Source organism: Dermacentor variabilis, chromosome 6 (genome assembly GCF_050947875.1).
Source record: "Dermacentor variabilis isolate Ectoservices chromosome 6, ASM5094787v1, whole genome shotgun sequence".
NCBI lineage: Eukaryota > Metazoa > Arthropoda > Arachnida > Ixodida > Ixodidae > Dermacentor > Dermacentor variabilis.
In genome coordinates, this window is record NC_134573.1 from 122,314,242 (window position 1) to 122,337,269 (window position 23,028).

Below are 23,028 nucleotides of genomic sequence, written 5' to 3' on the forward strand. Positions count from 1 at the left end.
CAGTACCTACGATGATTCGTTACCTACTTTGAATACTTCTACCAATGGCAATGTTACATTGGCTTTCTTCAGTAGTGCAGATGTGGAAGGGCCACTTTTCCTCTAAACTTATTCTGCATGCACGGTGGGTGCCCTTACCTGCACTGCAGCTTGTACTTGCTAACTTGCAACGAACGTTTCATTTTCTTTACAAAAATTCTCTTTTTGGATATCACCATCGATGGATAACAAAGTTTGGCACACACGCACTTGAAAACACATGCATGTTAATTTCGCTGCGATTTCCAGCAATGCAGGTGTCGACTTGTAAGTGAGACTCCAGAAGCACGCTGAATTTCCGCAGGCACAATGAAGTAAGTCTATGAAAATGGTATGCGTGGATAATTGGGAGGGTACCTATCGGGCTATCAAACAATAACTTAAGCATAATCCCGAAACAGAAAGAAAACATCATTTTTGTTGGAACCTGAAGTGAACCAGAAGGTAATCATTCGTTAAACTACGGAGCGAAACTGAAAGATAAAAAATTAAGGGTTTCGGTTCAGTTTGGCCGCCTTCTGCCGAGCTTTTCTTCAGTATATTGCCAGCACTTCGAGTTCACCACTGCTACCTGATTCGTAAGGAAGTACTATTTTACCGTCATTTAGAATGCAGCAGTACTATTGGTACAGTTTTCGGGGTATCGCGTCGGTATGCAGACAAGATATGCGACAATACTTGGATCGGATTCGACGCCCGATGCTTGCCAAAATGTGATACGCACAGGGTACTTCGGGCAGCGGAGCATGCATACGAGCGGCATCACCCAGTGTAGCTTTGAACTGCAGGCATTGACCATTTCGTGATGTAAATTAACAATAAAAAATTTTTACTCGTAGCTTTTTTTGGGAACATTGCGTGCCCTGATTAAGATAAACTGCGGGTAGTCAAGTACTTTCCCATGCCATGGTGCCCCAAAGACGTTCACAGCTTCTTGGTCCTCTGCTCCTAGTTCCCCCGGCTTGTTTGAGAATGTTCGGATGTTGCGCGCCTCTCTTACTCAGCTAGTCAAGAAAGACGCTGCCTTCATCTGGGACTCAATATTGTCAACTAAGACTGTTATCAAGGTACTCTCAGAATATTAACACGGACATCAACTCGCAGTTCGGAACGGGGTGCTTCGAATTTAACGTGTATATAATCGCATCCTGCTTACATCTTCTTCTCATAATTACTCGCCAGTGCTTTACATTACCTCTCTTTTCTTTCTGCCTAAGTGGAGTCTCAGATCAGAATATGTCTGTGCGTTTCCTGAGTCCCTCTATCTCTCACTCCCTCGTTCACTTCACATAGACTTCAGCATTGGTGCTGGATCTACCTAATTTCTTTGTAACTAGGTTGAAAAAAAACTTCCAGTTATTAGCGCAGCTTACAACTTACGTCTTGTTTTTGTACCAAAGAAGTTAGCGCTGATTTCCTGCAGCAAGTCTTTGCTAAGGCAAACAAAATTGAACCAGTTTCCCCTATCATTTCCCAGGTCGGAAGTTGAACATGTACTTACATATTTTGATGAACCGAAACGAAAACCAGAACAAAACAAGTTTATTTGGACAGTCTAGTAGATATAGAGCTTGGAGCGAATGGTCTTGCACGTAGTGTAGGCTAACGTCGGAATCATCTATAACCCACAGACTTCCTAGGAACAGCGCCTCAGGAAGTCCACGATGAGGATTTCCAAACAAAGATTCTTTTAAAACGATTTTGAGTATAGAGTCCCTGAATTTATGAAGATAAAGATACATGGCAGTTAGCAGGCCAAGCAGTTTACCAAGAATGTATGGCGTGCATATTCTCTTCAAGGTGTCTTTTGTAAAGGCCACTGAATGGACGCATTATTCAAAACAAACAGTAGCAATTGGCCGGGGTGGTATTTCGGTGGTTTAGGCCTGCAATCGGCGCCGTAACTTGTTTGTACCATGGCACGCCTATCCGCTCGCCAGTACCACCCGTATGGCGTGAGTAGTAGTCGCATGAAATGGCGGTTGGCGCGCATAACTGAAGCGCAATATAATACTGTGATTGGTTTGGAGCCTTCGGCTCACAGGGTCCAACTGCTTACAAATATCTGACTCAGCTCTTATTCTTAATTGGCCCCCATTCTCCAAAGGAGTTTGTTCATGCTTCAGATTTCAGTAGATTATCAAGGATCGTACAGAATCACCAAGCTCCTCCCTTCATTATTATTATTATTATTATTATTATTATTATTTGGTTTGAACAAATATACACAGTTAACAGGAAAGGGAAAGCGAGGAGCAGGCTGGCAACTGCCACCGGAACGGGCACAACGCCTGCCTACTCTTCAGAAGGGAGGTGACAGCAACACAGTAATGGAAGATAGGAAGGAGGGGAGGAAAGAGGAAGGGAAGATCAACAGAACAAATCTAAAGACTAAAGTAGAACACAGTACAGATCACACACCGTAGGCCCCGTCACTGAAGGTCATGCTACAGCAGAATGTTGAATATAATAGTTTCGACGCTACAAACGTGAACCTAAGTTAGTTGACTCTAGAAAGGTAAGTAGGACTCGATGAGACTGATCACGTTTACACGCACAACCGCTGGGGTATAAACATTCGTCGAGTGTTGAACACCGCAGGGCAAGAGGATGATAGTTTCTCACTAGCGACATGCGCTGCGCACTGAAAGCGGGACACTCAAATATAAGGTGCTGAAGTGTCTCGCAGCAGCCACAAGACGTACACAATGGACTGACTTGCTGTTCCCTTCATATATTATCAAAAACGAAATACCCGCAACAAGCTCATTTTCCCTCTTTATATAAGTCAGTATGACTCGAAAGACCTGAGTAAACTGAAAATTGACCACAAATTGCCTTTGCGTACTCCATGGTACAAATGTTATCATGATGTAAAACAGAAGCGTTTCTGCCTCTTTCATTTTCGTAAAAGAATAGTCTTTTATCTAAGACAATACAATGCTGGGCATTTGACTCTGTTGCAAAAGGCGAGTTTATGCTGTAATAACAGAAAGGCAATGTCCAATCAGTACTCTTCACACACAATGTCATTAAGAGGAAGCTTTAGCTCGAGTGCTCCTATCTAAATACATGTAAAAGGAGAATTCGTTTTTCTCGGCAGCCACTGCACCAAATTTGACGAGGTTTGTTGCATTTAAAAGACAAACTTAAAATTTAGTGACTGGTGGTTTCGAATTCTTGAGTTAGATTGTCAATTTTTTATTAAAAATTGGCAAAAATCTGAAATTTTCAAAATCGAAACTATCAAGTTTACAACTCTGTAACTTAAACGCTAAAAATGATAATACAATTCTGTGAATTGCATCTAATAGTACATCTAAAGCGGACAAAATTGATATGTTACACATGAATACAAAAAAATTGAATCATAGGGAAATACAACTTTTGCAAAACCGTTGTAACCAACGTAACAAATTCACGTAAGATGTAAAATGACATATTGAATTTGTCCGCTTTGAATGATCTAATGAATGTCGTTTACAGAACCGCGATATCAGTTCTTGATGCAGACCTATGAATTTGTAAACTTCGTGCTTCTATTTTTTTCAAACTGTCAAATATTTGAAAATCGTTTTAAGAAAATTTAAGTCCTAAATTGAAATTCCGCTTCCAACAGTCACTAGAATTTAACTTTCTCTTTCAAATGCAACAAATTTCATCAAAATCGGTAGAGGGGTTATCTCATAAAAACGTTTTTGCGTTTTACACGTATTTGAATAGGCCGCGTCGGAGTTGGGCCCGAGCTAAAGCTTCCTCTTAAACAAGCGATCTTGTTCTCCTAGATATTACAGAATACGGAAATCGGCGATAACATGTTCACAAACCTAACATACGTGCAGCGACAAGAAATTCGCGTGATTATGCAGTTAATGTAGTTTTTTACTCACCTTTTCTTGAGCTGCAAGCCTTGAGTTGGGTTGGCAAAAGAAGCAGGTATAATAGAAGGCTCGGTCCTGTGGGCCTTAAATACAACGGAGAATTGTACAGGTTTGCCATTTAGGTCATTGGTAGAACGTCAAGATTAATGTAATTGAGAAACGAATTCTACGACTGCGACAGTTTTCATTCAGAGCTCCATCAAATTTGTGAGCCGATCATATATATCTTTATAAAAAACAAAGAAACATAACTCCCAGTGACATGTAATAATGTTCCTGCAGTAATAGGAAATTGCAGAAATAATAGGAAACTCTCATTTGATGATAGAATTTATACATTGTTAGGCAAAAGCTAAAATGCCAAGCGCATCAGCCGTTAATCACGGAATTTGACAGTCCATTTTGGCTTTACAGTTCTGCGCCCGTCTGACGGAAGGCACTTTGTTTTGTCCTGTGCGGCTTTTGTGATATTAAGCCTAAATTGTCTGTCATATTCGTAACGAGCAAATCAATTCTTCTAGGGAGCAGTGCAAACTCTGCGCACCAGCGTCAGAACTTCAAGCTGCTGACTCAACCTTTCAAACTGATAACGTCGCAAATTGTAAACTCTGCTCCAATACTTTAAAGTAAAACCAGGAATCCAGGACATCACATCCAACTGAGGGGGAGAGGAAGGGGGTACGCCCCTCCCTCTGTTCATTTCTACGCGGACAGTTTGGCAGCGCTGCAATCACGGCACGCAAGCGGGCATGTCACGTGGTATTTTTGGTATTTTGCGGGCATCCGCAGTTAGCTGAAAAACACTGATACTTAATAGATAGAAAGTTAGAAACTGTCTGATCGGATGTTTTGCTAAGTTCTCTACAACTTTAAAATTGGAATTTTTTTCTTTACTTCGTTGTTTCAGAAGCTGTTTATTTATTCTTGACTAATTATATAATTAAGCAAAACACATAAAATAGTGTAACACATTACATACAAACGCCAACAACATGCATTTGGTGGCGTCGTCTTAGAGTGCATCGGCATATTTTCAAACTCTGGCTAAAGTTAGCTGAAACACCTTGCATATATGTGAGAACAGTCAAACGAAAATGCTGTAGTAACAAGAAAATGAGAGTTCTTTACTAGAGAGCTGCGAGTATGTTCGAAAAATTAGGCCATCACCACCAAAAAGCGGAACTTCCTGAAACGAACAAGACGCAAATTTCTTTGTTTTGTACGCAAGATGGTTTGATACCACTTCCCCCTTCCATACAAGAACTCGCTTTAACAAACACCGCGGAAAACAGTGTCATGATATATATATATATATATATATATATATATATATATATATATATATATAATTGCGCCAGCGGAATGAGTACAATGGCTCCATCATATTCGCACAGCACTGAAGAATAAACACGACGTACGTGAAAAGACGTTATTTTTCACTATCAAACATTTCGGGTGGTGGGCCAGCCTTCATCACTGATCAAGGCTAGCCCATAAGCCCAAACGTTGGACAGTAAAAAAATAATGCGTTTTCACGTACCTCATGCTTATTGCCCTGTGATATATATATATATATATATATATATATATGTATATATATATTGCTACGGGTACGTTGCGAGTATAGAAAGACAATATTTACAATATATATGGACGCTGAGTCAGAATAGTTAAGATGGCTGACTACCGACGACACGAAGAAGCCAGCGTCTCCGATCTTCTTCGTCCTCTCTCTTCTTTCATCCTTCCGTAATAGTGCCCCCGAGTGGCGAAGCGCCGTATCGGCGCATAGTAGGAGAAGAATTGGGAGCGAAGTATGGCTTCAGCTGCAAAAGGTGCACGACGTCAACAGGCGTCTCACTTTAGGATGCATCAAAGTATAGCAGCGAAATCTCGTAATTTACGTTGTTAAATTGGCGTAGAATTTCATAAGGCCCTGTGCAGCGAGCGAGAAGCTTCTGGGAGAGGCCAACCCGACGACACGGTTACCAGAGGAGCACCCAAGTACTTGGCGCGTACTTAACACCGCGATGGCAGCAGTCGTAACGCTCTTTTTGTATATGCTGCGAGGCTAATAAACGAGATCGGGCGACTTGACGTGCCACGTGAGCGCGATAGATGACTTCACGAGCGTACTCAGTTGCAACACGCTGCACAAAAGGGACGATGGTGTCAAACGGCAATGTGGGATCGCGACCACACAAGACATAAAAGCGCGAATATCCTGCGGTGTCATGTCGGGACGAGTTATACGTGAACGTCACGTAAGCTATAGCGTGGCGTCCCAGTCGTGGTGATCGCTGGAGACGTACATCGACAGCATCTCTGTGATTGTTCCGTTGGGATGTTCCGTAAGACCGTGTGTTTGTGGCTGGTAGGCGGTGGACAGTTTGTGTTCAATGGCACAAGAGCGGAGGAGGTCGTCGACAACTCGAGATAAGAACGTGCGACCGCGGTCTGTAAGTAACTGTCGAGAGGCACCGTGGTGGAGAATGACGTCGTGGAGGAGAAAATTGGTGACTTCGGTTGCACTACTAGTCGGCAACGCCTTTGTTATCGCGTAGCGTGTTGCGTAATCAGTAGCGACGGCGATCCACTTATTCCCTCTAGTCGTCGTCAGAAAAGGGCCAAGCAGGTCAAGGCCTACGCAAAAGAACGGTTCAGAGGGAACTTCAGTCGTCCGACAGGTGCCAGGGGAGGTTTGTTCCGGCGCTAAGACAAATCGCAAGTTAAGACACAATGACGCACAGAGCGGTAGAGACCCGGCGAGGAGGACCGGCGTCGTACGCGGTCGTTTGTACGCAAAACTCCAAGGTGTCCCGCCGTCGGCGCATCGTGAATTCGTTCGAGAACGACGGATCGGAGATGACGAGAAAGGACAAGGAGTAACTCACGGCGCCATAAGGGTTGTTATTGCGGCGGTAGAGGACGGCGTCATGCTGCACGAGCATGCAGCACGAACATGTGGCATACCCGCCGTGGTTGCTCAGTAGCTATGGTGTTGGGCTGCTGAGCACGAGGTCGCGGGATCGAATCCCGGCCACGGCGGCCGCATTTCGATGGGGGCGCAATGCGAAAACACCCGAGTGCTTAGATTTAGGTGCACGTTAAAGAACCCCAGGTGGTCAAAATTTCCGGAGTCCTCCACTACGGCGTGCCTCATAATCAGAAAGTGGTTTTGGCACGTAAAATCCCAAATATTATTATTATTAACATGTGGCACGTGCCGCCGGTGCGACCAGATTGCATTCTGGCGATGATGGACTGTAAAGATGCGTCGCATTGTTGCTCAGGGCGCATATATATATATATATGCATATATATATATATATATATATATATATATATATATATATATATATATATATATATATATATATGTGTGTGTGTGTGTGTGTGTGTGTGTGTGTGTGTGTGTGTGTGTGTGTGTGTGTGTGTGTGTGTGTGTGTGTGTGTGTGTGTGTGTGTGTGTGTGTCATGTCTGTCAAAGCCATCATGCGCAACAGGATCGGGAGGATCCACGGGGTGAAGCGAGAGGCAGTCAGCGTCCTCGTGGAGGCGTCCAGTCTTGTAATGGACACTAAATGAATATTCCTAGAGCCGCAAAGCCCAGCGTCCAAGCCGTCAAGTCGGGTACTGAAAGGAAGACAGCCAGCAGAGTGCGTGATGGCCTGTGACGACCGAGATTGTGCGGCCGTACAAATATCGCTGGAACTTGGCCACAGCCCAAACTAAAGCCAAGCCCTACCGCTTGGTGATGGAGTAATTTCTCTCGGCACGTGACAGCAGGCGGCTGGCGTAAGCTATCACGCGCTCGGTACCATTCTGTTGTTGGGCGAGAACAGCGCCGATGCCGTGGCCGCTTCCGTCAGTGTGGACTTCGGTCAGTGCAGATGAATCAAAGTGGGAAAATATGGGAGGGGTGGTCAAAAACCCGGTGAGAGTGCGGAACGCGTGAGCCTTCTCCGGGCCCCATGCGGATGGCGTGTTCTCTTTCTGAAGATCTGTCAAAGGCCGAGCACCTTCGGCGAATTCTTTGACGAAACGGCGAAAGTAAAAGCACAGGCCGACAAAGCAGCGCACGTCAGAAGCAGAACGTGGCACAGGGAAACTGCGTACGGCGCGAACTTTTTCCGGATCTGGTTGGACACTGAATGTGTCAATGAGGTGTCCCAACATGGTAATCTGACAACGTCTGAATTGACACTTCGTGGAGTCAGTTGAAGGCCGGCTTTTCGGAAGACAGCAATAATTGCAGCGACTCGGGTAAGGTGGCTGCCGAACATGGGAGAAAAAACAGTAACGTCGCCAAGGTAACAAAGGCAGGTGGTCCATTTGTACCCTCGCAGAAGATAGTCCATCATACGTTCAAATGTCGCAGGAGCATTGCATAGGTCAAAGGGTATGACTTTGAACTGATATAAGCCATCCGGCGTGATGAAGGCCGTCATCTCGCGATCCATTTCATCACTTCAAATCTGCAAGTAGCTGGATCGAAGATCGATGGACGAGAGGCATTTATCTCCGTGCAAGCAATCTAAGGTGTCATCGATGCGTGGTATGGGTAGATGTCTTTTCGCGTGATCTTGTTTAAGTGGACATAATCGACGCAAAAACGCCGGGTGCCATCTTTCTATTTCACAAGGACGACAGGCGAAGCCCAAAGGCTGGTTGATGGCTCGATGGCCCCTTTGCGGAGCATTTTGTCCTCTTCTGATTGGATGTCTCGATGTTCAGCATGCGATACCTCATATGGACGCCGACGAACAGGAATAGGGAGTGTTTATACGGCGGTGAACAACAGATGTTTGGCCTAAGGCCTTTCACGTGATAGTGATGTCACGTGCGCCTGTCGGTTGCCGCCACCGATATATATATATATATATTGCTAACATGGCACTAGCTCGCGCTATGGTGACAACTGTAATTCTTGATGGAATATCTTTTAAGGTTTCGTGTCTTGTTCGTGTAAAGCAGAGTTTACTTACTTTATACTGTCACTTGGAATTGACGGTGATGTAAGCAGCAAAACTGGGATTGACGAAATTAGCGTTTTCTTGGGTGAACCTGTGCCCTCAAAAACAGGCTGCACTCGCAAGAATGGCAATAGCAGCGAACACAGCCGGCGATCGAAAATCTGAGCTGCCGGTCAAGCGCATCCGCTTTTGTACACCAATCAAAGAAGGTTCCAGAATAATCGGTGGTGCCCACGTGTCTTCCAGAAACTTCTGCACAATTCGCGTCGCACATGCAATCAGATTACACAACGTTCGGTGACAACGGAAGCATCGATAACATTTGAGAAAGTTCCGATACATGCGAGCGCATCCCGCGCTCATTGATAACGTTTGTTCGACAGTGAAAAGCGGTCGCACTTAAAAGATGTTCGAACAAGTCCACGTGCCAATACATTTTCCCGAAGAGATCGACAAGATGTGGAGCTTTTCTTGTGACGGCATCCTAAATTCACTCCGAGGACTTATCTTTATTGCGGTGATCACTGTCTCTACATTGGATTGTCCTGTGCGTGGCTTGTGAAGCTCTTTTTATCTTGGTCTGGGTCCTCAATCAAAGAATTTCTATTAGAAAGAAAATCGGGCATTTTCGTCCTTTAACTCCCTACATTTGCACAGAGAGTAGTACTGCATACTCTCGAACACATTAACTAGCTTCTTTGGGAATATGCACTTAAACTATTATGCATGACGCAAAGAACTCACAGTGATACCAAAAGTGTTTTACGATTCTTTCGAGAAATATCAGTACGGGGCATAGCCCTTATATCGCAATTAGAGTTTGGTTTTCGACTTTAATGTTATACTGTAAACTTCGTAGTTCTCATTTTGGAAAAGTACTTCATAAACTGTGCAAGCAATCATTACATACTCATCTGGCTACTCCGGATGGGGCGCATGAGGTGCCTTATTGAGGGATTACTTCAATTTTGCGACGTATGCACAGAAAGAAAAAAAACATCCCAGTGCTGCACATCTACTAACAACACATAGAGCCTACATCTATTCTCGGGTAGTTTTTGGCTGTTGCCATATTTTTAGGAGAATGTCCTGACAACCAACATAACAGTCACCCCTTCCCTGGCGGTATCTCCGTCTATACTCTTTGTAAAGAAGTTACAAAAAAATGGAAGCTGAAGGAAGACAACTGGCATGAATTCACACAATTTCCGATCTCTCATGAGCGGATCGCACATCCTAAATATAAAACAAAAATAAAGTTCAACGCGAATTTCCCGCCGCTAATGCGTCAACACCTGAATATACATGGAGAACAAGAGCGGCAAAAAACAACAACAAACATCTAATTCTAGTGCACGTTAGAGTTGTGTGGGAGAGCAACGGCAATGAAACATCGCGTCGTGTTTCTGAGATGATAACCAGCTCATTACCAGTGCCTTCCGTACCTACTTTATCAGTCACCTTGTGTTTGGATGAAATACCTTGTAAGAATCTTAACCGGCAGTGACTTAGCTTATCTCTTATAAATATCCATAGTTTCAGGTCTCTTCTTTACCGTGAGCGTGACTTTCAGCGTCCTTTTACTGCTGGAAGCCTCAAACAGGTAAGTATTCATGGCATCGCTGAAGAATTTACCATCGCAGTCAATAGCTATTGTTTTGTTAACTGGACTATAACCACTCGAAATTGGGGCATTTGTGCTTTTCAGGCGTCTTCGATGTGGAAGATTAAGTTTAACGGGAGTATTCCCAATGTATTGAGTAATTCGTGGGGAAATACTTGAGCGTGCGGTTTAATAATGCTGGGCCTAATGTGTTTTGCTAACCGTCGATTCCTGTCTACTGATTGGCTTTATTATCTGAAAACTCCTAATACAACGAAAAGGTGCACCAACATTATGAAGAAACGCAACGAGGAGCTTGTTGCGAAAGAAACGAACTACGCACCACATATAACGCGCAATCTACATTGCGCGTTATATGTAGTGCGTAGTTCGTTTCTTTCTTTAGTGTTCGCTTAAGTAAATGGGTCACACATACTATATTTGGCGCAAGTAATGGTAGTATCCTAGGTGACTTACAGAACAAGTATGAAGTGTGTGAATAGATAACCCCACTGGCAGGGCATTGCTCATGTAAGCGTTTGATAGCTCTATTAGTGTATGTTATGAACTGAGAAAAAAGTTTCCCTGCTTTCCTGCGATAATTGAAGCTTGTGCCTTAAGTCAACGAATATGGTGTGCTTCGATTACTGGGATCATGCATGTAGATTTTTGACCTAAAGGCATTTTACTTATTGTACACTCATGTCATAACTAGCTATACTTTACAAACTTTCCGAAAGCTGTTACATTGGAGGTCTATAAATAGGGATTAAATAACGGAAAACAAGACTTCTTAGAAAATTGTTAGTACAAAGTCCCTGTAATTTACGATGTCAAAAGCGCAGAAGAATCAGCAGCCAGAGCAGCCTGCACAAGATGCTTAGAGTCCATTGACTCTCCGGTGTGTGTGTGGGGGGGGGGGGAGAAGAGGAGCGAGCGGTGTGATGGATTGCGGCACGTGCATACATGCTCTCCTCAAAACTTTAAAGCAGTTACCCAGCCAAAGGCAACAACTTTAAAATCGGTGTTGCCGTTGACGTTTACCAGAAAGCCTTGATCTGGGTAAAAAAGAGAAGAGAGAGAGAGAGCAAATGATAAATGAAAGGTAGGGAGGTTAACCAGGACTGAGCCTAGTTGGCTCAGTCCAACTGGGCGCAAAGGGGACGGAAAGATTAAATGAAGAGAAAGTCCACTGGCGATATCATTCTACCACTCAGTCCGGCTCACATACGCTGACTCAATCCGGTAGCTTTCAAATATCGCAGCAGCGCTTTTGTGGCCTTTTGTAGCTGCGATATGCGAAGCCATGGTCCCAAGATCTTGCTCAAGGTGAACGGCTTTCTACCTAGCCGATTGAAAGCTATGCAAAGGTTACGCCTTTCATTTTCAAAAGATGGGCCGTAATACAATAAATGTTCTATGGTTTCCTGGATACAGCAGGCATTGACTCGGCGATATCAGCCATCCCAATCAAAAATGTAAATGCATTGGTGAATTTGACGCCCAAGCGTAAGCGGCACAGCACTGCTTCCTCATTACGCGGAAGCCCGGGTATCAACCGCAGTTGCATAGATGGATCGAGGGAATGCAATCGACGTTGAGGGAATTCAGTTGTGTGCTACTTCTCCAATGTCATAAAGTGCGCTAGCTTGCCTAAGTGTTGGGCTGCCTCAGTCCGCGATAAAGGTATAGAAAGAAGGGTTGCTCCTTCGTATGCTTTCCTAGCAGATTCGTAAGCGAGGTCGTTGTTGGAGATACCACAATGGCCAGGCAGCCACTGAAAGAGGACATCGTCTTCTTTCGCGATCATATGATGGTGCATTTCTCGTATCTCCGACACGAGTTGTTCACAGGACCCACGACGGATAGATGACAGAAGACATTGTAAGGCCGCCTTCGAATCGCATAATATTGCCCACCGATTAGCCGGTTGGTTATTAATATAAACTACAGCACCTCGGAGGGAAACAAGCTCCGAACTGGTCGATGTTGACAAGTGAGAAATCTTGTATCGGATGCTTAGTGATCGCGATGGTATAACTACTGCGCCGGTGGAGCTCGTCTGAGTGGAAGAGCCATACGTATATGTGTGGACTCGGTCAAAGTAGAAAGTGTGCAAGCAATCCAAAGCTGCTTGCTTCAAGGCCAAGGTAGGACATGTCGGTCTTCTTTCTTATCCCTGAAGTCCTAAGACGCACTTGAGCTTGTTTTAAACACCATAATGCTGAGGTTGAAGGTGCTGATGGTGTGAAGCCCGTTGGTAAGGAGGCACGATGGATGCTGACCTTTTGGAGAAGGACGCCTGTGGTCGTCGTTCTGGCAGGCAGGCAAGAGAGCTTGACTGCATCCGTAAACCATGACGAACATGGGCCCTAAGCGTTTCGGTGCTAATGTAAAACGTGATCGGATGGTCTTGAGCCATTATAATGGTTCCTGATGCTGAGGCGCTCCGCAGAAGGCCTAGGCAAACACGTAGTGGCTGCGCCTGCACGCTCTGAAGTTCTCGAAGATTTGACTTCCATGTTTTAGCAAGCTCTGGAGATTTATAGCGTAGGATTCTGATGAAAAGCGCTCGGTATAACTGTAGCATGGAGGCCACTGATGATCCCCATGTTTTGCCGGCGATGAACTTGAAGACGTGAAAAATAGATGTTAGCTTCTTCAAGTGGGCAACCTGAGGGTTCCAAGAGAGGTCCAGGTCTACAATGACGACCAAAAAACGATAATTTCTTGTGTAGGAGATAAAATGACCATTGACGCATACTGGATAACGAGTCATCGCTTTTCACGTAAAAGCGACTAACGCACATTTTTCTGTTTAGATGGTAAGGCCTTGTGTGTGACGATAGTCATATGCCTGTGTTGCTGCTTTCTGTAGCCGTGCGCGAACTTGCAAGCGGGTGACCGCTGATGTCCAGATGCAGATGACGTCGGCGTAGATTGAGACACTCACTCTTTCCGGTAGGGATTCGGCCAGGCCAAGAAGCACGAGGTTGAAAAGAATGGGGCTTAGAACATCGCCTTGGGGAACGCCTCCGCATGTGTAGTGTTCGGTAGTCGGACCATCTTCTGTACTTACGAACAAGGACCTTTGTGTCAAGTAGTTTCTGATCCATCGATGTACTCGCCCTCATAGTTCAGTTGTGAAAAGTGCGTTTAGAATGAGTTGATGGGAAACGTTGTCGTAAGCGCCTTTCGCGTCATGAAAGAGTGCGAATGATAATCGCTTCCGAGATTTTTGCTGTTCTACAGATTACTAGATTGATGACACTGTCAATCGATGAACGACCGCGTGGAAATCCAGCCATAGAGTCAGGGTAAATTTTGTGATGTTCAAGGTGCCATTCGAGATGCATGAGAATCATGCGTTCCATGAGCTTCCCGACGCAGCTGGCAAGAGCTATAAGCCGATACGATGCCAGTTCGAGCGGTGGCTTTCCTGCTTTTAGAAGCGGTAACAGGCGGCTGCGTTTCCATTCCTGTGGTGACGACACCATCTTGCCATGAACTATTAAAAAGTCTGAGGAGTTCTCTTCCTGCTTCTCGACCTAGGTGGCGCAAAGCAGTATATGTTATGCCATCCGGCCCTGGTGAAGACGAACGCCTATAGAGACTCTTCCATAGAGAATGGAGCGTCCATACTTGCATCTCGTGGACCGGGGATGTTGCCTAAAGCCATGTCAGGGATTAAAACGGTGCCACCGGCGACTTTCACACAAAATTCCTCTGCAACGTCTATCTCATGGCGATTTTGATATAGAACAAGGGCGTTAAGAAGGCGTCGTTGCTGGGGATTTGAGCGAAGACCCCGTAGGGTACCCCACACGCGGGACAATGGCTTGCGGGGGTCCAGTGAGCCGCAAAAGCATTTCTGTATTTGATTCGCTAGCTTATCCATTCGGCGTTTGATCTTCTTTTGCATGGGCCGAGCCTCTCTGAGGTCAAGAATTGACTTCGTGCGCCTGTACCCCCTTTCTCCTCAATGACGTAGAGCACGAAGCCTTTCCAATCCAATGTCATTCTCTGTACGCTTTGATGAATGTGTGAAGCAGCGTGTACAATCTTGCATAGCGTCTGCAATTACGTCTTCTAATCTGCGTGCGATATGTGTTTTGCATGTGTCTTCTACACGACCTTGAAAGACTGACCAGTCGATTTGGCGAGACACAACCGGTAATGCGGCGTCTAGTCCATCGATTCTCACAAAGGTCGGAATGTGATCACTTCCATGGGTTTCATATCAGTGAACCACTGCACGCTCAAAGTCAGGCAACGTGACACGATAGTCAAGCCAGGGCAGCTGCTGTACGTAGTACTCGCAGAAATGTCGGGCTTCCGTCATTTATCAGACACAGATTGTGGCCTGATGCAAAGGATATTATAGTCGGGTACAACTTTAGAAAAAACGGGGCGTTTACTCCTCCGAGGCAGAGGCACATGAACATCAACCAATGGGCGTGCACTCTGGACTGACCTCATGCGCCGTACGGCCGGTGACCCCGGCGTCGGAGAAGATGGCCGCCCGGGCTTCGAACTGGACCAAGTCGCGTCAGCTGTGCGCGTCAACGCCTCGTCACAGTGAATTCCCAAACTGTTTGTGATTGTCTATCATCCGGAAATATTACTGCGAGCTTACAATGCGGCATTTGTGTCGCGTGCGTTTATTCCAAGCCGTGATCCGGCGAAGAAACATTGCAGCAAGCATCGCTGACGCTGCACTACGCTTTGCCTGAAAACAGCATCCCACGGCGACCGCTGCAAACACAGATCCTGCCTGTTTGTTCGATGTCTGTTTTATTTCGCTCCCGTGTGAAGTTACGACGAGGATAGTTTGCCAAAGTCTGGTGCCTACTGTCAGCCGCGGGTGTGTTCGTGTACTGTGTCGCAGCGTTTCTCGTCGGACGGGGTGAAGTGATGGAGCAAAACCATTCTCAGGAGAAATGAGAAAAGCGTGCGCGCGTGAAACAAACTTACGAGCGTCTCAACAGAAAATATTTGCAAAAGAAGTCTCCAACGCCAAGATCTGTCGCCGTCAATTTAGCGTGAACGATCGTTTTCAGCACTGAGATGGCCGAGCGTCTAACGACGGTGCTCGTGCGTCTAACGGCGGTGCTCGAGCGTTGTGTGGCACCGTCGATTGATTGCTTTCCACCAGTGCTCACCGCGCGCACAAGCTGTAGAATGCGTGCTGTGGCACAGTCACGCATAAGTTGTGTTGCCAGCGCTCGATATGGTTTCTCACAACCGCTTCGCGCTGCTTTTCGATTCTTGTGATATGTTGCAATTAAAAAGACAGGGTTAAGAGAACGGTTATAAAAAAACATACGAGAAGGTAGGCACAGCAGCTTGTGAACCCGCTCCTATAATACCTCTACCCAGGTCTGTTTGTAAATGTGTGTATGTTTTCTTGCGTTTGTCAATTTTTTTTTATTTCCTACATTTCTTTATATTTGAGTTTTTCTTGGTTTTCGCGTTTGTGTGCCTGATTCCATGCATGTTTGCGCATACTCTTATTTCTGTCCTTTTATCTTATATTGACATTTGTTTTTGCTAGTTTTCTTTCAGCAAAGTCTTTAAATATTTTCATTAACGAATCTCATTGAAAGCACTAACTCCTGTACACTGCAGGGCTGGCCTCTTCCATCTCATTAAAACCTTTCTCAGTGGTCTACCTTGTCTTATCAATCTGCCTACTCGCTGCGTTTTCTGTCCTTGCTTCTGTGTTGTTGCTTCAATGCGATTAACCAACTTGCTCAAAACAAATTTTGATCGCCTATGAAAACAGAAAGGTTTAGAGATACATTTTCTTAAAAGCGTCATGTGGGTTTCACAGCAACTTTGCCTCTTACCTCTGTTCATGTTTATGCAACAGTACATGTGGCAGCTCGCCAGGAGTGCACATGAAAGGCTGCATATTGCGAAGCAACATCTTTCTATGCTGTTGCATTTTTCATGCATTCAGTCTTAGTAAAGAGATGGTTTCGCTGCCCATCACATATGATGGTAAAAGTTTTCAACACGAATAACATTGTGCAGTGGGGAGTCATTTCCTGTCTGACGCTTTCATCGTTGCAAAGACATTTTTCAGTGAATGGAGCCAGCGAAGCAGTGCACTGAGAGCTTTTGCAACTTTCACCATTTATTACTTCACAAATGTCATTGTCTGAACCTGGCTGTCCATCACTATGCCGATGGCTTATGAATTAAATAATTGCCTCAATAAAACACATTCAACTTCACTCAGCATTTTTTACTACAAACAATGCTAGCACAGCTATTCAGGGTGAATAATTGTGCTTACATTGGTGTTACTTGCCCGGTCAGATAAACAAATACAACAATGGCTGTGGCATGACTGTGATTTGATGTGCAGACTGCGGACGGTGCCTTTCAAGCGTGCCCACGACTACTGCTATTAATAGCTACCCAAATTATTTTTCTGGGCCTAACTAAGCTAATGATGTTTGATAATTGTTCTTATTTGCAAAATTTGCCTGGGCCAGGTAACCAAAATAAGCAATGCCACCACATGAATGTGTTTTTGCTTGCAAGCTGCCAACAGTGGCTGTCATTTTCGCGTTGATTGCTGCTGTTTCACCAACAGTGGCGACAGCTTGACGGCGCTTTGACGTGCAGGCTGCTATTGGTGCCTTTCAAGCGTGCGCTCGACTACTGCTATTAATAGCTACCCATATTAGTTTTCTGGGCCTAACTAAGCTAATGATGTTTGATAATTGTTCTTATTCGCAAAACTTGCCTGGGCCAGGTAACCAAGATAAGCAATGCCACCACATGAATGTGTTTTTGCATGCAAGCTGCCAACAGTGGCTGTCATTTTCGCGTTGATTGCTGCTGTTTCACCAACAGTGGCGACAGCTTGACTGCGCTTTGACGTGCAGGCTGCTAATGGTGCCTTTCAAGCGTGCCCTCGACTACTGCTATTAATAGCTACCCAAATTGGTTTTCTGGGCCTAACTAAGCTAATGATGTTTGATAATTGTTATTCGCAAAACTTGCCTGGGCCAGGTAACGAAAATGAATTGCGACCACATGAATGTGCTTTTGCATGCAAACGGCTAAAAGTGGTGGTCAATTTCGCATTGACTACTGCTGCTTCACCTACAATGGCTACCGCATGGCTGCGCTGTGAAGTGCAGATACTAAAGGTGCATTTCAAGCGTGCCCCGACGACTTTTATTTCATCACAGGGCCCGTCATGCTCATAGATGGCTGCCCAATAGAGTATTTTGGGCCTTCTGACATTGACATTATTCATCTCAACGGGCGGGAAAAAACATTAGGGGCAGCACAACTGCACGCAAAGCACAATATGCTTTGGCGTGCAGGCTGCTAAGAGTGGCTGTCACTTTCACGTTGACTACTGCTTTTTCGTGTGAAGGTGGACAGTGGCTGCCCGAATGAGCATTTTGGGCCCCACATAGTTATTCAGAGTTATTAACTGTATTTGCATTCAGATTTTCCAGCATTTCACCATGTTTCCATGCCAAATCTTATATTGAGCATGATCTGTGCAGGACGATACTTTTTGAGAATTGGACTTCGATTAAAAGAAATATGTCACCAAATGAACTGCTTATTTATTTGAGAGATCACGGGAGAATGCTTGGCTGCTGCGAACCCACCGGCAAAATTTTGGTAGCCCTAATAAGGGCTGTTCTTTTGTTAATAAGAAGCTGTTATGCTTCATCGAGTGGCTCAATGCCGGACAGCTCGCAGTCGGAGTCGCTTTCTTCAATGTCATCTTCACCCACTTGGATGATGACGGGTTGGATACGGTCACTTCCAGACGTATCAAGCCTGAACTTTACCTCCAGGTCCATCACGTGGTGAATGTTCTTCCTCCAGTCTTCTGCCGTCCCGTGCTTGATTTTTTCTCTCAAGACGTCTTCGACTGTGGACAGCTTGAAGTCTCCGTTGCCCACAGCGATGCTATTTTTCACCTTTGCCCACACAAGCTCGATAGGATCAAATCGCAGTGGTACGGTGGCAGCCTGAGTACAATGATTTCCAGCCCTTTCCACTGCATTGTCTACGATATGTAGCTCAGAAAGCGCGGCCAACCCAAGCAGCTGCTTTCTAATTATCCTTTCGCTGTAGGTGATGGTGTTGCTTTTGAGCCACTCCTGTATTTTTTCCTTCTTCCAAGCTGTCATTGGCAATTTCTCTTCTCTCCGGGAATGGTAAGGTGCATTGTCCAAAACAATGACGCTACCAGCAGGCAACTTCTGCAGAACGTCATTAAACCATCCCTCGAAGCGATTGCCGTCCATTTCATTGTGGTAGTTGCCTGTTTTTTGGTCACGGAATCTATCTAAGCAGCCGTCGATCAAGCCATCCTCGCTGCAGATGTGCGTCACAATCAGGCGCTGGCCTTTTCCAGAAGGTTGTTTCAGACCCGTCGACAGGCCATTTGCTCGAGCGTACAGGTGTCCGCGCATCTGCACCACGATGTCTCTCCACATGGTCGACCCTGGGTCCCGCCGTCACCCATGTCTCGTCCAGGACAAAGATATTTCGGCCTTCTGCCTGTAGCGCTCCACGTCAAGAAGGTAGCGATTCCACCATGTCATCCCGGTCGATAAGCAGCGAATTGTGGTTCCTCTTCTTATGATTGAATCAGATGTCGACAAGCAGGCGACGCACAGTTCACCGCTTCAGTGATGGGAGATCCATTTTTGCATGTGTCGAGGTATGTGTGGCCGGCAGGAGGTCTGGACCCCACTTCACGCAGAGTCAGAGACGAGGAGAGCTTTCTTGGCGAAGAATTCTTTATACAATGTTTACATGTTGTGGTAGTTATCAGGAGAGAGACCAACAGAGCAGCTGCAAGCTGCTTAAATAACACTCCTCAGTCCCCAGATTCCCCAGACAGACCCTAAGGACGAAACAAAGTCGAGAGAGAGGGTCCGAACTGCCTCCGTAGTCCTAACGCCGCTCTCGGTGGCCGGTGCTTCCTCGAACCGCGCAGCGGCGTCGGGCCCATCTGGCGGTCGGTCAGAATGGTGCGCCGGGGAAGTTTTATAGCCCGCATAGGACAAAGGGAACCAACTGCAAGGCACGGGGTCGAAACACAGCCCTCCTTTGGAAACCGTCCCAAACACAGCGGGAGTCGTTCGTGGTGCGGGCGCCGCGGGACAAAGGAAGGGGGGAGTTGCATTGCTGCCGGCACGGGGAGGGGCCGAATAGCACTCCGTGATCCGGTGGCCGCTTCAGTCGTGGACGTCGCGCAGCCACGAGGAAACCCGAGCCGTGCACGTAGTCGTGTGCCCGAAGCAGGCACCATGCGGGGATGAATGCTGCCTCCACGGTAGACACACCATAGCACTGGCCTTCCGTCAGGCAAATCCCAGGGCACGAACATAACACCGTATACGCTTCGAGAACTCGTTAGTCATCTTCACGACCGTTGGTATCTCGTTGCGGCGAAAGAAATCGTGCACACGACCTCGGCGCTCACAACATGTAATACTTCGTGCTGCGTCTTGCTTTCTCCGCATTTCGTGGGCGCTTTCGCGACGGCGTCGACAGTTTGCCACCCGAAATATGCGAAGCTTTGACCTCCCTCCTCACCTTGAACACTGTGCTTTCGCTGACACCGAGCATCTTGAGTTTATATTGGTTATGATAAATGCATTGTTTTATATATGCTCTTGTTCAATATCAACTGATTCATTTGAAGCTCGGAAAAGGAGTAATATATTTGCCGTGTACATGTAAAGAAGCGCAAAAGCCATGCAGAGCTGCCCTTTCTACTTTCGTCACTTGCAATGAAGCTAAAGAGCAGACGACGGGCAGCATTGTGGAAGGCACGGGGTTATTTTTCTGTCGCAATCCGGCATGTGCTGTAGCACATGAGAGCTCTACTAAACCAGTCATCAAAATACAAGAGTCCTTATTTATACCGAGAATTGCCCGTTTCAGAAGCACAATTTGTTGAGAGGGATTATTTTAGTCGCGGAGGCAATCGGACGTCGCGCTTCGGTCATCTGGGCGGGGCCTCGGCGGGCCTCCCCTTTTTCTAAAGTTGTATCCGACAATAGTGACCTGCCCCTCGAATTTATCCTGGAGCTTCCCCATATGTTGTAGTGAGCGTTGAAGTCCCCCGTTATTATACAAGGACCGGGAGTAGCAGCCATAATATCTTCCAGTCGTTTGTTATCAAACTTACTTGTTGGGGAAAGGTAGACGCCAATAAGAGTAAAACACAGCTTCTTCTTTTTCACAGTAAGACAGACGTATTGGTTACCGTCGTGTGGCGCTACGTGTTGAGAAAAATATGTAAGGTCCTTACGTATTTACGTATGTAAACCAGAACCTTATTACCATGGACGCACGTGCTTGAAACAAAAGGTTGACATTGGCACGTGTACTTGTCTTCATCGGACGACACGTTTCACCGCCTAACAAATGTTATCGCAAAGCGCAGGACGCGCTTGCATGTGTGCGAAGTTTCTGGAATGTGATCTTCCCTTCACATTTTGGCCCTGTATTCACGATAACGAAATTATGTTGCTCACAAAGGTCTAGCATTGACTTTCCGTTTTTGTCGGTGTAGCCATCTAAATCCTGTATGTTGGCATTCATGTCACCTAATAGGATAATTTCAGCACCATTCCCGAAACCCTTAATATGAGCGCTTATGCATTCCACTGACACTTTATTCTTCTCTGTGCAATTATTTCCGGTCCACAAATACGTAACGCCCAGCCAAGTTTTTTTCCAACTCATTGTACCGGATAACCAAAGAAGCTCTTGAAACTTTGAATTTACTCTTTTCTATTTGGCTCCCTGATCGATCAGCATTCCGACTCCCCCTCCCTTTCTTTCCGACTTAGTTCTGTTGCACCCTTCCCAAATAAGATTCTCAATCACTGGCGGCTTTTCCGAGTCTCTAAGCTGTGTTTCTGTAACCGCATGCACACCTATCTGTTCTCTATTTAACTGCTCCTCAATCTCTGCCCACTTTTCGTTTCTTCTGCCGCCCTGCATGTTTATGTAGCCTATTGCATGGCGAGCTCTCTTTCATTCATTCATTCTTTCTTTCTTTCCTTCATGGTTATATTGCGCTCAGTTTTACAAACACGATACTAAGGAAGGACAGGACGTGGACGGATTGCGCTTCGTCCGTCCACGTCCTGTCCTTCCTTAGTATCGTGTTTGTAAAACTGAGCGCAATATAACCATGAACGTTCACCAACTAGCCCCCTTCATTGCTTTCTTTCCTTCTTTCTTTCTTTCTTTCTTTCTTAAACTTATGATTTCATCACCGCCACGGAGCCGTGAAAAGCCCATCCATTCGCCACAGAGTCTCCCAACCATATTCAACCTGTAGAGAGGAAGGAGCGACCACTGTCGGTAAGAAGTTGACGAGAAGCACCGGGGTGAACAATGATGTTCGGCAACAGGAAGTAGGCTACGTCTGTTGGAAGAGCTCTGGGGAACCAGAACCAAGTTCTGTGTTAAGTTGCGACGGCAATCCATTTGTAGCATCAGTCAGATGTGGGAAAAGCTGCCAAGAGGTCTGCCAACCAGCAGTGAGAACAGATGACTTCTTCTGTATAGTTGACATAACTCACAAGAAGCGACGAAGTGGCGGGCATATCGGTGCAGACCAGGCCGAAAGAATCGTTGCTGGACACGGTCATGCATACCGATTCCCCGAGGTGACGAGAAGTTGGTAGACCGTACAGCTTGGACAAAACAGTGGTGCGAAGATGCTTGGGAATGACCAGAACCATCTCAGATACACTAGGGTACATACTGCGCCGATATAAAGTACCGTCCTGGGTTAGGAACATACCATCAGAAGTATCACCTGACCTAGATATGAGCTTGTCCGTGATACCACATGTGCTGGATCTCGGCGCTGTTCGGTAGCGAGATCAGCGAAACACATAGCGAAAATACAGAAGCAGAAGCATAGGTCGAAGGAACATCGTCTGGGTGATAGTACAAGCAGTTGGCATCTTGGTGTAAACTCGTACAAGCAACTCTGTACGAGTATTCCTGTAGGCGTAGCGCCCAGTGACCTAGGCGATCTGTAGGGTCTTTGAAGGACGATAGCCAGCAGAGCGCATGGTGCTCTGCGGTGAATGTAAAAGACCGACCATATAGGTAAAGGCGAGATTTCGCCACTGCCTAGAGAAGTCCAATGCATTCACGTTCAGTAATGAAATAATTCCGCTCATCTGGAGAAACCAGACGGCTTGCGTAGGCAATGACGCGGTAGTGGCGTCGTTGACATTGGCAAAAAAATGGCACCGATTCCATGGCCACTGGCATCAGTGCGGACTTCTGCTGGAGCAGTCCGGTCGAAGTGTGCAAGAAGGAATGAAGTTGTTAGGAGAGAGATAAACTTTGAGAAGGCAGTTGCTTGTTCACGTCGCCAAGAAAATGAAACGTCTGCCTTCAGAATTGCAGAGGCGGGTGACTTCCCCAAAATTGTGCATGAGGCTCCAGAAGGACGAGCACAGGCCCACGAAGCTCCGGACATATTTAGCAAATGTTG